The sequence below is a fragment of the Ursus americanus genome, chromosome 30 (genome assembly GCF_024610735.1).
Source record: "Ursus americanus isolate L20-20 chromosome 30, mUrsAme1.1.p, whole genome shotgun sequence".
Classification (NCBI taxonomy): domain Eukaryota; kingdom Metazoa; phylum Chordata; class Mammalia; order Carnivora; family Ursidae; genus Ursus; species Ursus americanus.
In genome coordinates this window covers 2,591,575-2,614,916 of record NC_142156.1, presented here as the reverse complement: position 1 = coordinate 2,614,916, position 23,342 = coordinate 2,591,575, and the positions used below count along the sequence as shown (strand labels likewise).

At 53.1% G+C, this 23,342-nt stretch overlaps 1 protein-coding gene across 4 annotated transcripts in view; it reads left to right on the top strand.

The window, feature by feature from the left end:
- Positions 1-3,292: 3,292 nt before the first annotated feature.
- Positions 3,293-23,342, top strand: part of TPST2 (tyrosylprotein sulfotransferase 2) — a 46,051-nt gene continuing 26,001 nt past the window's right edge. For 3 of the 4 annotated variants that reach the window (XR_015722305.1, XM_045791223.2, XM_087857182.1), the window contains exon 1: positions 3,296-3,371. The gene's annotated coding sequence lies outside the window, so the exon portion shown is untranslated. Of the gene's footprint in view, positions 3,372-23,342 lie in introns of all 4 variants that reach the window. The other variant, XM_087857183.1, reaches the window with a different exon arrangement.

Sequence of the window (23,342 nt, the reverse complement as noted above, 5' to 3'; positions counted from 1 at the left end):
TGTGTGTGTGTGGGGGAGAGGGTGCAAGAACCACCCAGAGGTGGCCATCGCCAGATGCTGAGGGACATATAGCAACCGAGTGTTGGCAAAGGGGCATTGTGCCAGGGTGTCCCGAGGAGCTTCTAGAGAGGTGAGCATCTCTTTAGAGCCTTGTTGTCATGACGGCGAAGCATCTGGATCAGCTACATAATACCAGAGTGCTTTGTGAAGCTTGGGTACCCAGCCAGGAGTGGTGCGCATCCTTCCAGCGGGAGAAAACCACCTGCCCTTCTAGCCTAGCTTCCTTCCTGTCCCCTGCAGGGCGACCTCCTCCCACCGCTGTCCTGAGTCGGCATCTCAGCTCTGACATTTGCAAGCTGTTGCCTGTGGTCAAGACAAATAACCGGATGAAGCTTCTGTTTCCTCATCTGTAAAATGGGAGTAATGAGGTTGTTGGGAGGAGTAAAGGATCACCTTGAATATAATACATCTAGGAACCTAAAGGAGCCTAAACAACAGCAAGGCCCTGACTCATCATTAGCACCAGCTTCTTCAACGTCAGAGCCGGAAAGAGTTTTGGAATCAACGTGTTATATGCCACATTTATTCTTCCTGCTTCAGACAAATATTGGCTGACGGCCTCCTGAATGCTGGGGAAACAGGTTGGGGGAGAAGACAGAAGAGGCCCCCCCACCCGGCTGTTCACAGACTGGAGGAGCAGACAGGATGAGATCCTTCGTTTGCTTTCAAAGTCACATCAAATTCCTGGGTGGCCTGGGCCAGTGCCCATCTCATCAGGATCTCCTGGGGGGCAGGTAGGCTTCCTCGAGGAAGGGACAGCTAGCTTGAGACTGGAGGGGTTTGCCGAGTTAGAGGGCTGATAGGAGGTCTAACCTAGAAACCAGATCATCTGGTCTCTTTCTTTAGCCCTGCAACTGAGATCTGCTAATTCTGTCTTCCAGATCTCTCTGGAACCTGAACACTCCCTCCATGCCTCTGGCTTTGCCCTGGGTTGGCCACCTCCCCTGGGGTACTTTAACAGCCTCCGAATCTGCTTCCCTGCCTGTCCTGCTCCACGGAGCAGCCAGAGAATATTTGCAGAAGGCAAATCTAACCATGTCCTTCCCCAGGGGAACACCTTCCATGTCTCTCCATTCTGCAAGATAAAGTCCTGACTCCTTCCCACGGTTGGCAGCATCCAGCCCCCGCACACCCCTCTGACCTCCTATCTCCCCCTCTCCCCACATCCTGTCCACCGCACTTTTGGAAAGTCAGCCTCTGAAAGGTGCTTCCTGCTGGGCCTTTGCACCTGCAGGTCTCGGTGACTTGCACACCCTTCCATGCTTCAGGCCTTAGTGTGAACACTCCTGGCTCTCCCTCCCTGGTCCAGGTTAATCCCCCCTGTTTCCTCCCCAGTTAGAGGTGCCCACTTTATCATGAGTGCTTGTTGAAGGGTCTGGTTTCCCCCTTGGATGCAGGGGCCTTGTCCTGTCACCTGCTGAATCCCAGTGCCTGACACGAGGTGCTCAGGAGAGGCTGTTGCCAGCTAGAATGTTATTAAACAAATGCTCTCCATTCAGATCTCTTCCCTTGATCTCCAGTTCTGCACCCACAAAGGGGTATTAGCAGAGGGGAGCCTGGGTGGCTCAGTCAGTTAAGCATCTGCCTTCTGCTCAGCTCATGATCTCAAGGTCCTGGGATCAAGCCGGAAGCTGTGTGTGTGTCTGCTCCCTGCTCAGTGGGGAGTCTGCTTCTCCCTCTTCCTCTGCCCCTCCCCCTGCTCATGCCCTCTCTCCCTCCCTCCCTCTCTCTCTCTTTCCAATAAATAAATAAAAATCTTAAAAAAAAAAAGAAAACACCCAGCAGAGTTACTATGCAGTCATACAAGGCCTCTAATATTTGCACAACAAACGCTATATGATATTGTTTTCCAATAACAGCCAGTTTCATGGAGACAGAGGATTTGATATTGTCAGTCTCAACACTTTCTACAAGGGAGGCACTATTTACTGGACCCGTGAATGAATTAATGAAGAGCTACAAATGAATACATGGCTAGCCAGGGGCCCATCACTTATTATCTGTATGCCTTGGTTTTCTAATATCTGTATGCCTTGGTTTTCTTATCTGTGAGATGGGGGTGATAATAGACCTATCACACAGGCTATTTATAGTTTAAATATGTAAATATAGATGAAGTGTTTAGATAGATGCTTCGCACTTTGTGTGTTTGCTGTTATGGTTGTAACTATTACAGGAATTTATTTTAAATTTATTTAAAAAAAACACACAAAGCTTTTCACAATGAAAAGTAAGCCTGCATCCCTTCCTTCCCCTTCCTTCAATGCATATGCATGTAATGCATAGATAGATCCATCTTTTTTTTTTTTTTAAAGATTTTATTTATTTATTCAACAGAGATAGAGACAGCCAGCGAGAGAGGGAACACAAGCAGGAGGAGTGGGAGAGGAAGAAGCAGGCTCATAGTGGAGGAGCCTGATGTGGGGCTCGATCCCACAACGCTGGGATCACGCCCTGAGCAGAAGGCAGACGCTTAACCGCTGTGCCACCCAGGCGCCCCCTAGATAGATCCATCTTATACTCATTTTACAGATAAAGAAACAGAGGCATAGCGAGGTTAAATATCTTGAGACCTACCAGGCTGGAGTTTTATTTTACTCATGTATGTCAGGGTTTCTCAACCTCAGCACAACTGACATTTTAGGTTGGGGGTGGGTGGGTGGGGAAGGGGCTGTTCTGTATTACTGTGCGATGTTTAACAGCATCTCAGGTCTCTAGCCACTAGACACTAGTAGGACACCCCGCACCCCAGCTGTGACAACCAAAAATGTCTTCAGATATTGTTAAATGTCCTTGGGGTGGGGCTGGGGGAGCAGGGCAAAATCGCCCCCTTCTTGAGAACCCCCGATGTCTATGAATCTGTATGATAACCCCTCCCTCTTTTTTCCTTGCGCTACACACACAGTAGCATAAATGCACTCTGCTCAGGGTCTAGTCTTCTTCTCTTACACCACTTCTCGGCAACCATTCCACTTCGCTGCTTCCAGACAGAAGAGAAGTTCTCTGAAACAGACCTGCCCCGACAGGAAGAGGGGTGAGCTGCCCGTCCTGGGGGTAAGGCAGCCCGCAGACCAGGACTTCCGGGGCGGGGTCAGCTCCCGGGCCGTCCCGCCCCTCCGCGCTGTCCGGAGGCGGCTCGCAGAGACAGGGAGCGGCTTTGGGCGGGGCCTAGCTCTGGCCCCGCCCCCGCTCGACGTCACGGCGCCGCGGCCCCGCCCCCACGCGCGGGCGCCTCCCCCTCCCCCGGCCGGGGCGGCTGGCCAGCCCGGAGTCGCTGGGCGCGCGGGGTCGCCTCGCAGCGCCTCTGCACGGTAGGTGGCCGTGGGGTGGCGCGTCGGGCCCGGGCCGCGGCCGCCGTCAGGGGGGCGTCTGCGGGTCGGCCTCGGGCTCCGGGGAGCCCTCAGCCCGGGCGGCTTTTTCCCGGGCCCGACGCGGCTGCTGGGGCTCCGGGGCTGGGAGCTGGGCGGGAGGCGGCGCGCGCGGCCGGTTAGAGGATCCGCAGGCGCCGGGCGCCCGAGCGCTGTCCGCAGGGTGCGGCAGAGCCCCGGCCCCCTGACCGCGCTTCTCGACTCGGACCCCGCGCTCGTGGGGCGCTCAGCGTCCGTGCGTGTGTTGGAAGGGGGGGCCGGCGGCGTGTCACCGCCGTCGGGGTCCCCGGCCCCTCCGCGGCGTGCGGGGACCCCCGGGCGGGCTCCGGGACGCGCGGGGGGCGCGTGGAAGTTAACTTGCAACGCCGTGCAGTTGCGAGGCGTGTCCAGAGTGGAGGCGTTGGGGGGCGGAAATCGCTGGCTGGGGAGGGGGCCGCTGAGAGCATGGGGTAGGGGGAGCCCTGGTGAACGTGAGGAGGAGGGGGCGAAATTCCGCCAGAAGACCCCACCGCCCGGCAACCTCCCCCTCTCAGTGTGAGCTGGACGGGAGGTGCTTGATAAAGCTGGGACTGGAAGTGGCAGCGAGGGAAGGGGCTTGGTCACCCAGGCCTGGTTGCCGGACTTGGCAGAGTCGTTATTATCATTTGGGGCAGAGGTCAGGTCTGACTTTCCCACTCAAATGCCCAATCCTCTCGGGAGGAAGGGTGGGAACCATCCAATGGAGTGCAGTCGTTACAAGGCACTGTGCTTATCACTTGCCCACTTCCCCTTTTACAGGTGGGGAAACTGAGGCTCAAAAAGGTCATGTGCCCACAGCCCTAGTAGGTCACAGGTGGGATGTGGCAGAGCTGAAACCCACCCTCGGGCCTCCTGACTTCATGTGTCATATATGGTTGTTGGGGAGGGGAGCTGGCAAACTCCTACTCATCCTTCAGAAGCCTCAGGCAGTGCCCGGTCCTGGAAGCCTTCTCTGGCACTCTGCAGGCAGTGTTGGGTGCTTCCTGTTGTGAAACCCACAGAGGTGACTGACCCTTTCCCTCACTTATCAGCCTCCCATCCTGGGCCGTGGACATTTCTCCCTGTACCCCGTCTCCTATCCTTTCAGGCTTCTGGAGTTGGGCAAATCTCGGGGTGACTCACTCTGGTTTAGTAATGATGTACCCTGTGCGAGTCATTCCTCCTCATCCAGCCTCAGTTTCCATGACTGTGAAATTGGGTTTGTTGAGTCATTCATGGACCAATTTACCTGAGTGAATCCCAATTGTACTATTATTTACTCACTGTATGTGTTTATATCACCTTATTTTTTAAAACCTCATGTAATCTCTTTATAGCAGCTTTTCTGAGAGAGAATTCTTATATCCTACGATTCACCCTTTTAAAGTATTCAGTTCAGTGGTTTTTTAGGATATTCACAGAGTTGTGCATCCAGCCCCACTACCTAATTCTAGAACATTTTCATCACCCAAAAAGAAACCCTGGACCCATCTGCAGTCACTTCTCAATCCCTCCTTCCCCAACCCCTGGCAGCTGCGGATCTACTCTCCGTCTGTATGGATTAACCTACGCTGAACATTTTCTGTAAATGAGTCACGCACAATGTGGCCTTTTGTGACTAGTGCCTTTCACTTAGAATGATTCTGAGGACCATCCTTGTGCTAGTATGTAGCTGTTCTTCGTAACTTTTTTAAAGTATTTCATTACTTTTTTTTTAACATTTTTTTTTTTTTAGATTTATTTGTTTATTTATTTGAGAGAGAGCCTGAGTCGGGGGCTTGATCTCGGGACCCTGAGATCACGACCTGAGCTGAAACCAAGAGTGAGACGCGTAACTGAGTCTGAAATATCCAGGCCCCCCCTGGTATTTCATTACTTTTTTAAAAAAATTTTTATTTTAATTCCAGTATAGTTAACACACAGTATTATATCAGTTTCATTACTTGTACTTCATTACCTTGTAATGACTGACTAATATTCCATCGCATGGCTATACTCTACTTAACCACTTTTCAGCTGGTGGACATTTGTGTTATTTCTACTTTTTGGCCATTGTGCATAGTGCTGCTGTGAACATTCGTGTACAAGTCTGCATGTGCCCATATGTTTTCAGTTCTCCCCGGTATATCCCTGGGAGTGGAATTGCTGGATCGGATGGTAATTCTATGTTTAACCTTTTGAAGAAGTGCCAGGTTCCCAGAGCAGCTGCCCCGTTTTACAGTCTCACCAGCAGCAGATGAGGGTACCGATCATCTTAACTAAATACAGTGTCCGATGAAGTCATAATCTTTGAAATCACTGGCTTTGATGTGCTTGTTATAAATTACTTTCCGATATGCATTGAGTTAAATGCCTCATTAGCAGATTAAGGAGTGTCCTGCGGGCCACCAGGAGCATCGCTGGGACCGCCAGGAAACCAGAAAGCAAGCCCGTGGAGTGCTTCGCCGAGGCATGTGTGTGCTTGTGTCGCTTCTGTAACCGGGACGTAGTTGCTGCGGGTGCTCTACCGGGCCCTGTGCTGGACGGGGGGCACCGAGGAGCTCACGGGCTCACAGTGCCCACCCCAGGACCTGGTGGTGCCTATTAGGAACCTGTGCATAGGAGAAGAGAAGAGTGGGAGCTGCCCAGACCTTCCTACCCCAGGCCGGGGACAGAGGCCAGTCTGGGGCTCTCAGCGGTCCTGCCTGGGGCCCCACCCTGGCCGCCCATGCTCATTCTGCAGGTGACCTCCCCTGGTGGCCATGTGGGGTGGGCCATCTGAGCGGCCGCAGGGAGCCACTGCTTGTTTGAACAGATGCCACCACCCCCCTCACCCCTGCCCCCAGACCTGAGACCCACAGTCCTCAGTTACAGAGGCCCTGTTGGTGCCCCTCCGGAGGACACGCAGATAACCCCTCCCTCCTCTTGGCATCGCCCCCGTGCTTGGGACCCCCACCTCTTCCCTCACACTCTTTGCCTTCTATGAGGGTGAAGTTGCCTGGGGAGAGCCCAAGTCAGAACATGGCATTTTCACCGAAGAACCAAGTTTCTTGGAGGTCAGCAGTTCCTCCTCATGTTCTTACGCATGTCGTCTGCTCCTTCTGGAACCGAACCCAGCATCCCTCTCTGCGTTCTGGGTTCCCATCGAGCAGCCTCGTCCTACCTGAGCAACTGCTTTTTGGGAGGGCCGTTGAGACGGGCCTCTGGCACCTGTCGCCAGCCCCTGCTGCCTTTGTTCATTTGTGCACACTTTCCCTTCCTTGTCCTTTTAAAACCGAGCATTCCTGGATAGCCTGGGGAAATGGAAACAGGGTTCAGGAGACTAGGCCGGGGTCTCTGGGCCTCAGTGTATCCTGCTGGGGAATGGGTGTGGACTGAGACAGAACTTGGATGTGGCGCCCCCTTGGGATTGGTAAGGCTGTCAAAACGTGTTATCAATGTGACTTTGTGAATCGATTTGTAGTAGGAGAGATGGGACAGCAGTGGCTGGTGGTAGTGATTTGAAGGCCTGGGTATGGCCCACATGGCCCTGATCTGCCCTGTGGCACTGCAGAATCATGTCTGGGTGACAGCAGCCTCTGGCCTCCTGCCCGTGCCACCTGTTCCTGCCACCTGCAAGGCCCCTTCTCTCCGCTCTGCAGCCACGCGTTGACCCTGTCTGGGGCCACTCCGGAGAAGGCTCTGAGATGCCTGTGCCCTCCCATGGCCCTTCTCTGGTCTCTTCCACTCTGGGTTGTGGCATGAGGAGGATTCATGGGAATGATTCTTTGAGAACGGCCCATGAGGTGGGCCGAGCCCCAGCAGCAGCCCTGCCCACATGCCCTGGGGAGCCGCCAGGGCTGCCGCCCAGGGAGGAGCTTCGTGTTATCCTGCATGCTCAGATGGTAGGAGGCAAGCTCAGGGCAGCCAGCCTGTCTGCCAAGTGCATTCTTGCATCAACCAGACTTTTGACCGGGCTGCTGTGGCCAGAAAGCAGGCTGGTGGCCAGAAAGTGGGCCTGGTGGCAGCGTGCACGCTCGAGGGCTCGCGCCTGCATCGGATTCCGGTTGTTCCGCTCAGCGGTTGTGTGTTTGTGTTCGTTGGCTGCCTTCCCGCCACATGGGTTTTCTCGTCTGCAGAATAGTGGTGCAGATAGGACCTGCCTCCTGGATTGGACCAGAGGGCACGGGGTCCAGTGCTTACCTTGTTGCAAGGCAAAAATGGGACAGCTCAGGGTCAGACAGGCTGTTGGAATCTTGAGCGTGTCCCTTTGGGAGCCTCAGCTTCCCCATCTGTCCAAAGGCCGTAATTATAGCCGATACCAGCAGAGCTCACCGGGCGCGAGGCAGTGTTCTAGGCGCTCTATGACATGAACTCATTTGATCCTCCCAGTGGCCATAGGAATTGGACAAGCCGAGGCACGGAGAGGTGAAGTCATTTGCACAAGGGCATCCTGCTAGGAAGTGGGAGAGACAGGATTTGAATCCAGAGTCTACACTCTTAATTACCGTCTTACCCATTCTCGATACCCTATCTTTTTTTTTTTTTTTAAAGATTTTATTTATTTATTCGACAGAGATAGAGACAGCCAGCGAGAGAGGGAACACAAGCAGGGGGAGTGGGAGAGGAAGAAGCAGGCTCATAGAGGAAGAGCCTGATGTGGGGCTCGATCCCACAACGCCAGGATCACGCCCTGAGCCGAAGGCAGACGCTTAACCGCTGTGCCACCCAGCGCCCCCTCTCGATACCCTATCTTAATGCCCAGCACATAGAAAATACTCAGATACTCAGAAGTTGTTGGTTATTATTACTCTATTACATTGTTACATACTGTTATAAATTATTATGTATTATTAATGCACGTTTATCCCTTTCCCTGCCCGTTTGTCCACAGTCCATTCTGGATGACAGAACAAACAGGACTCTTGGCTTGTGAAGTCCGGATTCCTACCCCCCAACCCTGATCGCTCCACTCCCTCCCATTCCCCCACACTCTCCTGAGCAGTTGGGGCCGGGTAGGGGCTTGGAGGCAGCTGAGTCCCAGCTGGGCTTCCGAATCGCTGTGTGACATTGGGCAAGGTGCTTTCCCTCTCTGAGACTCAGTTTTCCCGCCTGAGAAATGGGCAGGTTGGACTGCAGCAAGCTGTCCCTGATGACTTTGACCCACAGGACAGTTTCTGTTTAGCTCCCATGGTGTTTTATTTTAAATTGAGCCAACATTCGATTATTTTTAGAGACTCATCCAGTTTCCCACTTCTTTTGGGAACTCAGGAGCTTGGGCCAAACTGGAGTGACCTGAAGCTCCCCCTTAAATGTCCTGGGCTCTCCTGGTCATTGTGGTGCCCAGCACACCATTCCCCACCATCACATGCATGAACTCTCTGGCCCCCAGGGCCCTCTGGCCCAGTACAGGTCTTCACGGCTCTGAGGACGCCACGGGCCTGCCTGGGTGGGTGTCACTTGAACACATAGTTCATTGCTTTTTTTTTTTTTTTTTTTTTTTAGATTTTATTTATTTATTTGACACAGAGACAGCCAGCGAGAGAGGGAACACAAGCAGGGGGAGTGGGAGAGGAAGAAGCAGGCTCCCAGCAGAGGAGCCCGATGTGGGGCTCGATCCCAGAACGCCGGGATCACGCCCTGAGCCGAAGGCAGACGCTCAACGACTGAGCCACCCAGGCGCCCCTACACATAGTTCATTGCTTTAAACACAAAAATTTTTAACCCCTGGTTTCCACGTTCTTCAAGAGTCCTTCCAGCTCTGCTTTTCTAGGACATCGGAGGTTGTCTGAGGCTTCCTGGTAACCTGTTTTGCCACTAGAAGCCTCAAGGCTTTTAGCACATCAGGAGCTTGTCCCCATTGCACACTCCCTGGGTGGGAAGCCCCTGTCTCTGGGCCCCAGGGTCCCACCTTACCTGGTTGAGGGCCCCACTTAACCCACAGTGAGATATTCAGGGCCAGCGGAGGTCCCTGTTCTGTGAGTCCTGGTGAGTATGTGTCTGTGTCCCGGCATATCTACACCACCTGCAAGGCTCCGGGGACACCATCCCATACCCTTTCTCTCTCCTCACAAGGGATCCAGGGGGGCATTTGTTACTGACCACTCCATTTCCTGGAAACTGAGGCTCAGAGACAGTCGAGTCACTTTCCCCGAGGTCCCACAGGCCTGGTGGGACAGCAGTGGAAATTTGAACCCAGATGTGCCCAACTCCAGAGGCCGCCCACGGGAGTCATCCATCCGTCCCCTCACTGCATAGATACCAACTGAGGGACGCCCTCCACGGGCATCTGTAGTCACAGGGCTGTGGCCCCAGCACCTGGCACTGGGCCTGGGTCACCCTGGAGGACTCAGGAACTACTTGTGGCCCACAGACCTGTGGAAGGTTCTCAGCTAGATGCTGGGGTGCAGGATTTAAGAAGCCACCAGGTCCCATTTTTCCTGGAGTTTACCCTCTAGTGGAGGCATCAGACAAGAAAAAAAAGTCAACCAATAAAAAAAGAAAAGAAAAGAAAAAGTCAACCACATCTCTGACCTAGGTGCCTACCTAGAAAGTTGGCAAACTACAGGCCCCTGGGCCAAGTGTGGCCCACTGCTTGTTTTTGTAAATAAAGTTTTATTGGAATACAACCACACTCATTTATTTCCATTCTGTCGGTGGCTGCTTCTATGCCACAAGGGCAGAGTTTAGGTTCTGCCCAGATCATGAGGTCCAACAGAATTGAAAATGTTTATTGCCGGGCCCTTTACAGAAAGTCTGGCAACCCCTGGATCTAATTATCTCTTGGGTCCCTTTAAGTTTCAATATTTTGTAAGGTGATAGTAAAATAATGATTGCCATTAATATTTGAGTGCCTGCTGGATGCTTAGCTCTTGGGGCTTCTGCCTGAAACTTTCCCACATAGCTCAGAGAAGGTTTTGTTTTGATTTCGACTGTCAGAGGGCATCAGGGGGCCTTCACTTCTTTATTTAGTCTGTTCTTGCATTTAGTCAACAAACGGGGTCATGCCGGGTCCTGCGAGGATGTGGGGAATGTCCAGTGGAGGAGACAGCAGGCTGGGGAGGTCATACAGGATGCTGAGTGCTTTGGGGGATACTGGTACTGGGATGCGACGCAGTCAGGAAAGGCTTCCTGGAGGTGGGGGGCGCTACAAATTGCGCCAGTAGGAGTTAGCTAGGTAGAGAGGGCAGGAAAGGTGTTCCAGGGGGAGAACCGCAGGGGCAAAGGTTCAGAGGAGTGTGACCCTGTGGCCCCGTAGGTCGCCTAGAATTCATGGCTCAGACTTCCGGATGTTCATAAAGCGTGGGTGGGGGTGGAGTGGGGTGTTAAAATTGGAGGTCGGCAGGAGTCACAACACAGGGTCCAGTGCCTCCCTGGAGGACCCGGGTTTCCCCCTGGAGAATGAGAGTTTTCCTCTCCAGGTCTTCCTCTGCCCTTTGTTGACTCCCAGGAGAGTCATCGATGGGTGCTATCTTTGCACTTCTCTCCGGGCTCCTGTTGTTTAACACAGAGCACCGCCTGCTTGCTGGGCTCCCCCCTCCCCCCTCCGCCTGGGCGCCCGGGGGGTGGCCGCCCCCAGCTAGGAGCCTTAAAGATCGCTTCCTTTGCATTTGTTTTTGCAATTTCTTTTTAATTAGAGCATGTTTTTCATTTAAGCCCGTGGCTTCTAGTTTCCTTTGAAAATGTTCTAGCAATATTGAATTCATTGAACAAAAATATGAAACAGGTGAGAGTAATTGGGAAGGTGGCCTTCAGCAGGTGGGAATTTGGGCAGCCCCACGACGGCACGGGGAGGGGGGGGCAGGGGGCGCGGCTCACAAGGGGCCAGGCTGGCAAGTGACCTTGCTCTCGGGTTCCCCTCCTCCCCGAAGCCCCAGGAGCCTTGACTGAGGTTTGGGGAAGGACACGGAGCTGAGGTTCCGGTTGGCTGTTCCAGCTCCCCCATCTCGCTCCTGCTCCCTGCGTCTGGCTGGGTCTCTATTTTTGTCTCTCCCTGTCTCCTTTCCTGTCCCTATCTCCCTCTGTTCAGGTCTCCCGAACGGGGTCTCTCTCAGTCTCTGGCTGGCTGGCTCTCTCCATCTGTCTGTCTGTCTTCTCCCTCCCCCACCGTCACTACTTCCCCTCCACCCCCCCTACCCCAGCTCTTCCTTTATCTCATTAGAAACTCTCTGTCCCACTTCCTTTGGCTGTGAGTGACATCCTGCGCCCAGAACCTTCGGGACCGAACCCTCACAGAGCTCGGGGACTCCCCGACCACCCTCCCGGGGGCATGGGAGTAGGTGGTGTGCAGATTCCCGCATTCCGGCCGGAGGTGGAGGCCCAGGGAGGTCTGGAGGCCAGGAGAGGCAGCACAGCACTGCAGGGGTTCTGAGGCCGTCCCCCTTCAGCAGCCCCACCCCTGGGGCCCCTAGTGCAGGGGCAGGCAGTGGCAGGGCTGGGGGCCCAGAGGGCAGGCCCCGGGGCTGTGGGGGAGGCAGTGGAACAGGAAGCTTGGGTTGGCAGCAAGGGGGCGGAGTGCAGCTTTGGGTTTAACATGGTTTGGGGGCTCAGCAGGGGGCTGTCACCTGGGGGCGGAGATGTTGGTTACCCTGCCTCTGGGGACTCCCCCTGAGTCCGCACACGGCAGGTGCGTGGCGCATCGGATCATTGCCCTCACCCTTCCTTCTGTCTCAGTGGCGCTGGGCTCCCTGGGCAGGCCCCACGCTGTGTTCACGGCTCCCTGGTGCACACAGGTCCACAGTGCACATTTGTTGGATAATCTGGGGGAGGATAGCAATATTAGAAATTGAGTCCAGCCTCTTCCTTTCACAGGAGACTCAGAGACTGAGGCTCAGAGAGTGGAGGTGATTTGCTCAGGTCACGAAGGCAGATTTGGAGTACCGAACAGATCTGGGCTCCCCAAGGTGGGTGCAGTGCAGGGAGAGTGTTTAGCTGGTAGGTCCTCTGGTGGCCCTCTGTGGGTGTCCCGTGAACACCCCCCTCCTGGGAGGTGGGGCACTGAGGTTTGAGGCTGGCTCCGCCTCACCCACCTGCTGGGGGAGTCTGGGCAAGTTCCACCCCTGAGATCCTTGGGGGTCTCTACTTACCCTCCCGGGAATGAAGCACAAGGATCCTGAGAATAGCAGAAGGGGTTGGGTCGGTGGGGTCCGAGGTCACTGACCTCTCTGTGCTTGCTCTCAGGCAGGGGCAGTGGCTGCCTTGGCCTTGGGAACCTCAGTCCTCTGGTTAGATGGTGCCTGCTCTGTCTTGGATCACAAGGATACCATGATATCACAGGGTCTTCTGCGACTTAGCTGGGAAAACCCAAAAGGAGAAGACATGGCTCCCACCCTCTAAAGCCTTCACTAGCTCCCTATTGCCTACAATGGCCGCCACCCTCCTCTCCTGCCTCCCCCCCTCCCTTGAGCAGGTGTAGGGCAGTGCAGCACCTTTAGGCAAGCAGCAGTACCCCCTGGGAGGCTTGTTCAACACAGCTTGCTGCACCCCATGCCCAGAGTCCCCCCTTTCAGCCGGTCTGGAAGGGGCCCGAGAATTTGCATTTCTGATGGATTCCCAGGTGCTGCCAGTGCTGGTCTGGGAACCCACTTTGGGAACCCCTGTGGCAGAGGTTAAGCATACTCTCAAAACCAGACGGTGTAGGGGCAAAACCCTGCCCCACTATGCACCTTCTGTGAGCTTTCAGGCAAGGACTTTAACTGCTCGGTGCCTCAGTTTCCTCGTCTATAAAATGGGATACTAACTGCGCCGTTCTGATGGGTCAGTTGCGAGGATCAACTGGACTAGTACATGGAAAGCGCCTAGAACAGTGTCCGGGCACGAAGTAAGCAGTACGCGTACGTTTGCTATTATTACTGTTCTTGCTCTTGTTATTTTTATTACCATTAACATTCAGCCCCCATCATGCCCTTGACCCTGTGGTGCTTACAGTGAATCCTTTGCCAGTCCTGATGCCCCGTGCTCTCGGACACCTCTGGGCCTCCGTGCTCAAGAGCGTCCCTCCCCCGGGACCCCCTCCCCGTCCTCCGCACCCGTTGCCGTGCTGCACAGCCTTCTCAGATTCCTGCCTGAGCCGCCCCACTCCCTGCCCCACGCCAGCCGCCAGCCGCTGCCCCTTCCTCTGACCTCCTTGGTCACCCAACTTATTCCTCCGATCCGGCTCTCTCCTTTCATTCTGCCCGTTATCCTGGTACTTGAGCGTCTGTTCCCCGTGCTGATCCACAGAATTCTCCAGATCTGACTCCTTGGGGCTTCCGGTGGGTGGCAGGTTCCCAGTGGGGCTGGGGTGGTGGCAGGGAGTGGTGGGCACAGCCAGACGCGTGGTCAGGAGCCCACGTTCTGGAGGGCGAGCAGGCCCAGGCGCGTGCTCCTTCATTGAAAGGTGATTACTGACCTTACTGTCCCTTTTCCCAACTCTGCTCTTTGGGGACTGAGGACAAAGAGCCCAGGTGAAGTGGGTCATGAGGACTCCAGGGCGCTGAATCTGCGTCCAGCCATTCAGTTCCCGGATCCCTGAATACCTGAGATGTGCTGGTTCCAGAGCAGGCAGGTGCACACTTACCTTTTGTGTGTGGTGTCACTGAACCTTCACAGGGACGCGAGGCAGGCATCAAGAGGAGCCCTGATACGGTGGGAAGATGGGGCCTTCTGAGTCAGGCATGTGGGAGTCAGAATGCCCTCTGGCTGGTGCCCGGGTGGTGAGACCTTGGGCCAGTTACTTCCCCTCTCCGGGCCTCAGCTTGCTCCCCTGTAAAATGGAGCTCACAGTAGTGCCCGTCTCTTGGGTTGCCAGGAAGATGATAGATAAGGTTTTCTGGTGCCCGCTGCACGGAGGTGCTCAGTAATTCACGACAATAAGGATTATGTTGTTCACCCATTTCTCAGATGAGGAAACAGGCTCAGAGAAGTTCAGGGACTGTCCCTGGTGATGTCCAGGCAAGTCTGCAGATAGAAACACTTTCCAGCAAGGTCCCTGGTGTCCTCGGGGCCCAAACCATTTTCCTGTAGGAAAAGGCTGTTCACTCACTCACTCATTCCAAATCTGGAGTGCCCCCCCACCGCCCAGGAGACAGTGATCCGTGAGGGGCTGCCCCTTCCTCATGGCTTTGGATTCGTTAAGTGTTCTTGTTCTTTTTTTTTTTTTTTTTTTTTTAGATTTTATTTATTTATTTGACAGAGATAGAGACAGCCAGTGAGAGAGGGAACACAAGCAGGGGGAGTGGGAGAGGAAGAAGCAGGCTCATAGCGGAGGAGCCTGATGTGGGGCTCGATCCCGTAACGCCGGGATTACGCCCTGAGCCGAAGGCAGACGCTTAACCGCTGTGCCACCCAGGCGCCCCAGTGTTCTTGTTCTGAACAGCTCTTGAGGACTTTGAAACCCTGGCTCTTCTGCCTGCCTCGTGAACAGGTGAGGGAGGAAACTCTCCTGGTCCCAGGCTGTGTTTGTCTGAGATGGAGACAGGGGCAGGTTAATGCCTCGGCAAACTAGACGCCCAGGTAGGTACGGCCCCAGAACCGAGCCTGCAAATTGTGCTCCTAACCACCCCCCCCCGGCAATCACACCTCTGTCCACACCCCCATGCCCACCCACAGTATCACCGGGGATGAAAGCCGAATGCCAGGGATGAAAGCCGAATGCTGCTTGGATGAACCATAAAAAAAAGGTGTAGGCCTTCTTATCTGGGGACATTACCTCCAGCAAATTGTTATTACTTGCTCGCTCTGTTCTTGGTCAGGCCTTTCCACCCTTTGGCCATGAGCCATTACAAAACCTCCGCAACAAAGAAGTGGAAGGTAACGCAATCAAAAAAGCCATAAACTGCAACTGGGAGCAGGGGAAGTTCGCCAAAGACCTTCTGAACTAAATATATGGGAACAACCTGACTCTTTTGTAAGCAAAAAAATACATGGGAACAGCCTGACCTTTTTTTGAGTTGGCTTCCCATGTAGAAAACTCATTTCCTTGCCTTTGGGACAGAAGCGAGTGGTTAGCTGGCTCCAGCCATCGACCATGAGTCCTCGTGTAAGACTTTGGAGATCAGTTTTGCTTAATGTTATTGAAACATTAAAAAAAGAAAAATCATTCTGGGACCTGGGAGAAGACCACGGAGTGGTAAACATGCAAAGGTCAAAGGAGCCTATCGTGTATCTGTACTTATTGGTTCAGGTAAATGGAAAGTCCGGAGGCATATGGCCTTCAGGTATAGCTGGATCCAGGTGCTCTGGGATAACAGGATATGTCTCTTAGGTGGGCTTTTTTCGGTGGTGGCTTTGTTCTCAGGCATGCTCTCCCCAGTAACACTTCTGGGCATACAACCTCCTAACATTAGCAGTCTTGGCTGCAAGAGAGCCGTTTCTCTAGTAAGTCTGGCAAATCCTGGGATTGAATCCTCGTCACCCACCTGGGGTCTCATGCCCACCCGTGAACGTCTGTACTCTCTTATTGGCCAGCCCTCCGTTGCTGGTCTTGGGCATGGGATCAGCCCCATCCTGGTCACAAGGACTGATCCCAGAAGAGCGGAGAATGTGTGCTTGGTGGGCAGTTTGACAGATATCCACGTCAGTGGCGGAGCAGAAATAAAAGGGAGAGGCAGGATTTCTACCCTGGAGGGAAAAGTGGAGGCAGGCATTGCCTTTCACTGAGCATTTACTCTGCTACAACATGGTATTAAGGGCTTTATGTGTACTTACTCGCTGTTTGCCTTTTACAGAAAAGAAAATGAGTCAGAGAGACTAAGTGACTTACCTAAGGTCACAAAGCTAATAGGGGAAAATTCAAACTCAGGTCCATCTTCCTGTAAAACCCATTCTTTCACCACTCCCTGATACCTGAGGACACTTACCGATCAACAAAGTGCGCTCGAAAAATAAAATATGAATGCCTGGAGGTGTGCCAGGCTCTGTGTTAAGGGTGGGCATACAAAAGAGAAAAATTTTGAAAAGGCTGCAGGTGCCCTCAGCCCATGAGCTGTCCACAGTCAAGTGTGGGAGATGAAGGGGCAAATGGCAATTACTACAGAGAATGGTGGAGGATAGGCAGAGGGGACTGTGAGACATAGGGGGTGTTTAATCTAATCTGGCTGTTCATGGAGGGTTTCCTGGGAAAGGTGATGATTGAGCTGAGGTAATAACAAACAAGCCAAGATAAAGTTGGGGAAAGGGTATACAGGTACCTGTTAGCTAGGACTCTTGATTGACAAAGACAGAAACCCAGCTCCCATGGAATTAATCAAGAAAGGACATTTATTGGCTCATGGAACTAAAAAGTTGAGGGGTAGGGATGGCTTCAGGCATGGCTGGATCCAGGAGCCCAACTAATATCAGGCAGTCACGTCTCCATCTGTTGGCTCCCTCTTTTTGGGTTGGCTTCTCAGGCAGGCTCCACAAAGTGGTGACCAGAGATGTCCCTGTACCTCCAGCCCCACACCCTTACTTGTTTAGCCTCCCCAGAAGTTCCTGCTGAAGTCTCTAGCTGACGGTCATTGAGAATGAGTTACGTATCCAACCCTGAACTAACACTGTGGCCTGGGAACAGAACACTGTCATTGTCTGGGCCTAGGGCAGTGCCCATACCCGGAGTCTGAGGTAGACTGAGAAAGTGGTTAGAAAAATCAGGGGTGTGTGGCATACCCCTATCGGGTTGATAGATGTTGCGTTTGACATGCGTACTGTTGGAGAGTTGCCTGAGTGGAGGCAGAGGGAACAGGTGGGAGGGGGAGGTATTCACATTGTTCCTGTGAGGTGCTTTCTCTTTGCAGCTTTGATTTGCATTTCCCTGATGGTCAGGGATATGGAGCAATCTTTCCATGTGCCTGTCGGCCATTTGTAAGATCTTCTTTGGAGAAATGTCTGTTAAAGTCCCTTGCCCATTTTTGAATCAGGTGGTTTGGTGTTTTGTTGTTAAGTTTCGGAAGTTCCTTATGTATTCTGGTTATTAATCCCTTGTGAGATATGGGATTTGCAAATATTTTCTCCTATTCTGTGGGTTGTCTTCTTACTGTGGGATAGTGTCTTTTGATGCACAAAATGTTTTAATTTTCATGAAGTTAATTGGTCTGTTTTCTTTTTTTCTTGTTACCTGTGCCTTTGGTGCCGCGGCCATGAAATGGTTGCATGGCTGCATCTTGAAGGTCAAGTTGGCAGGCTTTGCTGCTGGGTTGGACTGGGGTGGGAGAGAGACAGGAGAGTCTAGCTTTTGGCTGCCTTCAAGCCTTTGGGCCTGAGCATAGTACGCTGCCACCAAGTAAGGGCGGACTGTATTCAGGGAGAAAACCAGGAGATCAGCTTTGGGCGCATTATGTTTGAGGTGCTACCTCCGCGCCCAAGTGGAAGTGATGAGGAGACGGTGTTGCTGAAGTCTGATGTTGAGGAGGGAGTTTGGGGCTGGAGGTGTTAATGCAGTAGCAATCTCCTGCTACCTCGGCCAGCATGTTCAGGTTTGGTCCAGTGTCAGGAAGGGAAGAGCCTGAAAACATTCTCCAAGGGGGGCCAGAGAGAGAGAGGAAGAGAAGCAGACATGACCTCCTTGGCCTCTCATCAGAATCGCCCCAGCCTGGCTGCTCCTTTATTGAGTACGGGTTTGGGGCGGGGGTGTGTGCCAGGAATGGGGCTGTGGGTGGCACGACCGGAGGCCTCGGCTCTGTTGACCTTTCTGTTGCCAGCACCTGGCACCAAGCCTGGCCCCGGGAGAGCGCCTGCCAACGGGTGTTGATGAAGGGAATGAATGGAGTCGTGTGTGGGGAGGTGCGGGCGTGGGAGGGTGCCCGGCCAGCACCACCGTTCCTCAGCATCGGGCAGAGTGCGGCTCTTAAGACTATTTTGTTGAAGTCTGTCATACGTGCAGAAAGGTGCCTGCATCATAAGCGGACAGCTCGATGAATTTTCAAAAGGTGTGACGGCACCAGATAAAGAAAAAAAGCACATGCCTTGCACCCCCTCCAACAAGATGCCTGGCCCCCCCCTCCAGTCAGGCCTTCCCAAAAGGTAGCCACTCTCTTTAAATCTCTTATTAGAAGTTAATTTTGCCTGTCTTTGTACTTCATAGACGTATAAAGTACTTTATATACATAAAAACGCAGATGCTCTCTTTTGTATTGGCTTTTTTTTTTTTGCTCAGCATAAATCTGTGAGATTCATCCAGATTGTTGTGTAAATTTCTTTTTTTTTTTTTAAGATTTTATTTATTTATTTGACAGAGATAGAGACAGCCAGCGAGAGAGGGAACACAAGCAGGGGGAGTGGGAGAGGAAGAAGCAGGCTCCCAGCGGAGGAGCCTGATGTGGGGCTCGATCCCAGGACTCTGGGATCACGCCCTGAGCCGAAGGCAGATGCTTAACGACTGAGCCACCCAGGCGCCCCTGTTGCATAAATTTCTGACTTGTTCTTTTGCCTGGCTGTTCTGTATGTTTATTTATTTATTTATTTATTTATTTATTTATTTGTATTTACGTATTTATTCTCGTTCACGGGCATTTGGGTAGTTTCTAGTTGGGGGCTTTTGCAAATAGTCCTGCTGGGAACATTTTGGCAATATGGGCTTTGGTGAACAGTGAGATGCATTTCTTCTTCTTTTTTTTTTTTTTTTTAAGATTTATTTATTTATTAGAGAGAGCGCGCACGCGAGAGAGCGCATGTGCACAGTGAGAGGGGCAGCAGGAGAGGGAGAGAGGATCGCAAGCAGGGATGAGCGCTGAGCCCAAGGCAGGTCTTGGTCTCACAGCCCTGAGATGATGATCTGAGCTGAAATCAAGAGTCGGATGCTTAACTGACTGATCCACCCAGGTGTCGCCGTTAGATGGGTATCTGATGGATGTGTACTTAGCCACAGCGTTGCTCAGTCATAGAAAAGGTGCACGTTCGGCTTTTGGCTCTGTTATGCCTTCTTCCCAAAGGGAATAGCCAGGTTCCCCTGTCACCTGAACATGAAAGTTCTGGTTGCGACACATCCGTGCTAACACCTGGTGTTATCTTTTTTTTTTTTTTTTAAAGCTATTCACACGTACCGCGGTCTTATATTAGACTTTTAATTTGCATTTATTTCCCTGGTGAATGACAGTGAGTGCTCTTTCCTATGCTTATTGACCATTGAGGTGGTCTCTTGTATGAAGCGTGTCTCTTCACTTGCCCATTTTTCTCTTCAGTTGCCTATTCTTATTGATTTCAAAGAGCTCTTTATATATTCTGGTTACAAATACCTTGTGTTATTTATGTATTGCAAATGTCTTCTTCCATTTGTAAATTCTTTCCATCAGTAAGAGGAAGAACTGGGCATTTTGAGCCTCAAAGTCATTGATTTGAGGACAGGGCAAGCCCTTCACCTGTGTAAGCCTCAGTTTCCCTGTCTAAACCCTGCCGAGTATTTATATTTAGCCCAGTGCTTGCTGTGTAGACGGGGCTGTGACTGTTATTAGCACCTTTGCTGGGATCAAAGAACCTTGAACTAAAACAGGCAAAACTCACCCTGTGGGGGCTTTTTCAACCTAAGTCATTCCTGTTTCTCAGGTCAGTTCTATAAATATCTTTTAAGCACCAACTATATACCATTCTCCAGGTTAGGCATTGAAAGTACAGCACTGAACAAGACCCAGTTCCTACCCTTGGAGGTGGTTGCTCTGGGGGCGAGTGCCGGGGGCTGATAGGGCTAGAGCATCACGGAAGGCTTCCTGGAAGGGGTGAGCGTCATGGGGTTGAGCATCGTTGAGTATGCCTCTTGTGTTCAGACACACGCTTGGGTGCCTTCTGTGTGCCAGGCCGTGGTTCTCAACCAGAGGCAATTGCGCCCCCAGAGAACACTGGTGATGCCTGGAGATATTTTTGGTTGTTGCAGCTTGGGGGGGGGGGGTGCTGCTACTGTCATCTAATGATTAGAGGCCAGGGATGCAGCCCGCATGTCAGTAGCGCTGAGGTTGGGAAGCCTGGAGAAGGACAGTTGTAATACCGCGCAATGTCACAGTAAGGGGGGGTGAGCAGAGGGACTGGGACTGTCACCCCAGCCGGAGGATGTCAGAGAAGCTGTCACAGGAGGGGGAACCTGGAGCTGAATTTTGAAGGGTTGAGTGGGAACCGGCAGGAAGCGGGAGGTGCCAGGGAAGGGCACTGGTGAACCACGGAGATGCAGATGGAGCTGAGCTCCCCGTGCTTGGGGCTTTCACCCCCAAGGACAGGCCTGGAAATGTTGCGGGAGAGGACCGTGGGGACCGGTCACAGTCAAGGACTTAATCAGCCTGTGTGTCCGTCCTCCTCCCCTTCTCCCCTCCCCCACGGAGCTGTAAGCCACATGGGCTGCTGAGCCCTTGCAGTGTGGCTAGTGCGGCGAGGAACTGGATTTTTTATTTCAATTTAACTTAAATTTAGATCTCAAAACAGACACTCGATTCCTTTCTTGGGAAACTTTTAAGCATGTGTGGAACTATTTTGGGATGTGAATGTACTTTTTCAACTGTAAATTTTATGAACTCTAAATACAGATCAGATATGCCTACTGAAAAGTGGAAGGTACATTCCAGATTTCAGAGACCTAGTACTAAGGGGGGAAACATCTCATTAATCTTAATTTTTATATTGATTTTAAAGGATATTTATATTTTATGTTGATTTTATTTAAATTTTCATATTGATTAACAGTAATATTTTGGATAGGTTGGGTGAAACAAAATCTATAGTCAAATTTCATTTCACCATTTTCTTTTTCATGTGGCTTTTTTTTTTTTTTTTTAATGTGGTTTCTGGAGAATTGAATTCCATGTGCGGCTCACCCTGGACGTCATCTGGACGTCGCCGTTATGAACCGTGGGGAAGGGCTGGAATGTCAGGCCGAGGCTTAGGGCTCGTGGAAGGGTTTAGGCAGGGCAGTGACATGATCGGGTTTCTCTGGTAGTTACACCCTCTGGCCACCGTGGTGAGAGACGATTCCAGAGGATGGGATGAGTCCAGCCATGGGGAGACTGCATAGCCTAAAAGGCTTGAGCTGTGGCCACAAAGAGAAGCCCTGATGCCCCAATGAGATAGTCCACAGGCAGGTGACCAGGCTGGCCCCAGAGGGAGGAGGAGCCTTTGGGGAGGGGGCGGGCACATCCCATGACTGACCTGTCCTTCAAAGACGACTCACAGCTAAGAGACCACAGGAGTGATGTTGGCCGCTGCAAGTCAGCCTTCTGCTAGTCTCCACTCCAGACACCTGCCAGCCCCAGTCCTCCCCTGCCGCCAGACTGCAGCCTGCACCCCACCCAGGTTTGATACGCCACTTCCTGCTTCCCTGCCCTGCTCTCCACTGCTTAGCAGGCTGTGTGACCTTGAGCAGGTGGCCGTCCCTCTCTGGGGGCAGCCAGCTTTGCATGGCTTCACCCCTGTCGCACCTAGGGCATAGGAGAGATCTGTGATGCCCACGGATGATAGGTCTTCCTGGGTTGGGTCTTTGGAGGGGTGACAGTGTGGAGCCCTAGGGGAGGTTGGGCATGGCACTGTCCCGTTCGCTCGGTGGCTTCCCATCTTCTATCTCTGGATTATGTCCCCGCTGCACCGCTTTGGAAGCTGAGGCTCAGAGAGGTGAAGGGGCTCGCCTAAGCGAGCTCAACAGGGGCAGGATTCAGATGGGGGAATGCAGACCTTGTCAGTGCCAGTATACCACTCCCACGGCCATGTCTCTGGGTGATCAAGGCTAGGGTGCTGGTCTCCGTGTCTTCATCTGTCAGGTGGGGCGGACAGCTGTGCTGACCACAGCCGGTGGCTGCGAGGAGGAAGTAGTTGAGGGAAGCAGCACAGCGCCCGCTCCAGACAGGAGACAGGCCTCCAGATAGCGCTACATTCCGCTCCTCCCAGCAGCTCTGCGTGGAGTGATGTGAGCCCACTTTCGGGGGAGAAACCTGGGGCCAAGACGGGCACCTAGTCTGTTGAAGCTGGGGCCCCAACCAGCACCATGGCTGTGGCTCCGGGGCCCTTTCCCTCCCCTGTATGGGCCCTGTCCTCACCCCAGGACCCCAACATTAGCTCTTGTGCTTGATGAGGGTGGGCCTGCCCTGTCCCCCACCCTGGCCCTCTGTCCCGGGTGACTGGACATGAACGGGCACAGGGCAGCCTCCCCCGGGGGGCGCTCACGGATGCCCAGCCCATGGAGCCTGTTCCCTCCTTCGGGAACTTTCCTTGCCCTGGTAGGTGAGCTGTAACCTTTCCGCCTTCCTGCTTTGAACTGCGCGTCGACAGAGTGGACGGACAGGAAGCTGGCAGGGAACAGTCCCGGGGCATGGCCAAATTCTAAAAGCCAGAGCTGGGAGAGGCCTTACAGGTGACCAACCCTGGGCTCTGGTTGTCTGGACACCTCATTCAGCCTCATAGCTGGAAAAGGCGAGGAGCCGCCGGCCTGCCGAAAACAGCAGCGTCTGACATACGCAGTTGGTACAGAAGGGGGGACCTTGCAGACGGCTGGCCGGAGGCTCTTCTGGGGGCACTTTGGCAGGTTCGGCTGAGATCTGAAGATGCCTGGCCCCCAGCCAGCTGACCCCTTTTTACTTAGCTCCCCAGATCTGTGCTGCTCAAGTGTTAAGGTACATGGGAATCCCTGCGGTCTGTTAAAACCCAGATTCGATGTGGAACCTCCAGGAGGATTAGCAGGCTTCCAGGGAGCCCTAGGGGGCCTCTCAACATGGGCACGAGGAAGCCTGATCCTGTGTGATGGGGCGGGTTGCAGCAAAGATGAAAACAGCCTAAATGTCCTGCGGGGAGGCTTTGGCCCCGAATGGTGGGCCATCCCTGTGCAGGGGATGCTCTGGAGCAGTTAAAAGGAGGGAGGACGATGCGATCTGATCTGATCCAATCCATTCGATACATACACATGTATCTTGTCTTCTGTGGGGGTGAGCGCCCTCTGAGCGCGGGGGCTTTGCCTGTGTCATTGGCTGATGCGACCCGTGCTAGACTGTGTCTGGCTGGGCTACAGGGCACACACAGTAGGTGCTCAAGCAGTGTTTC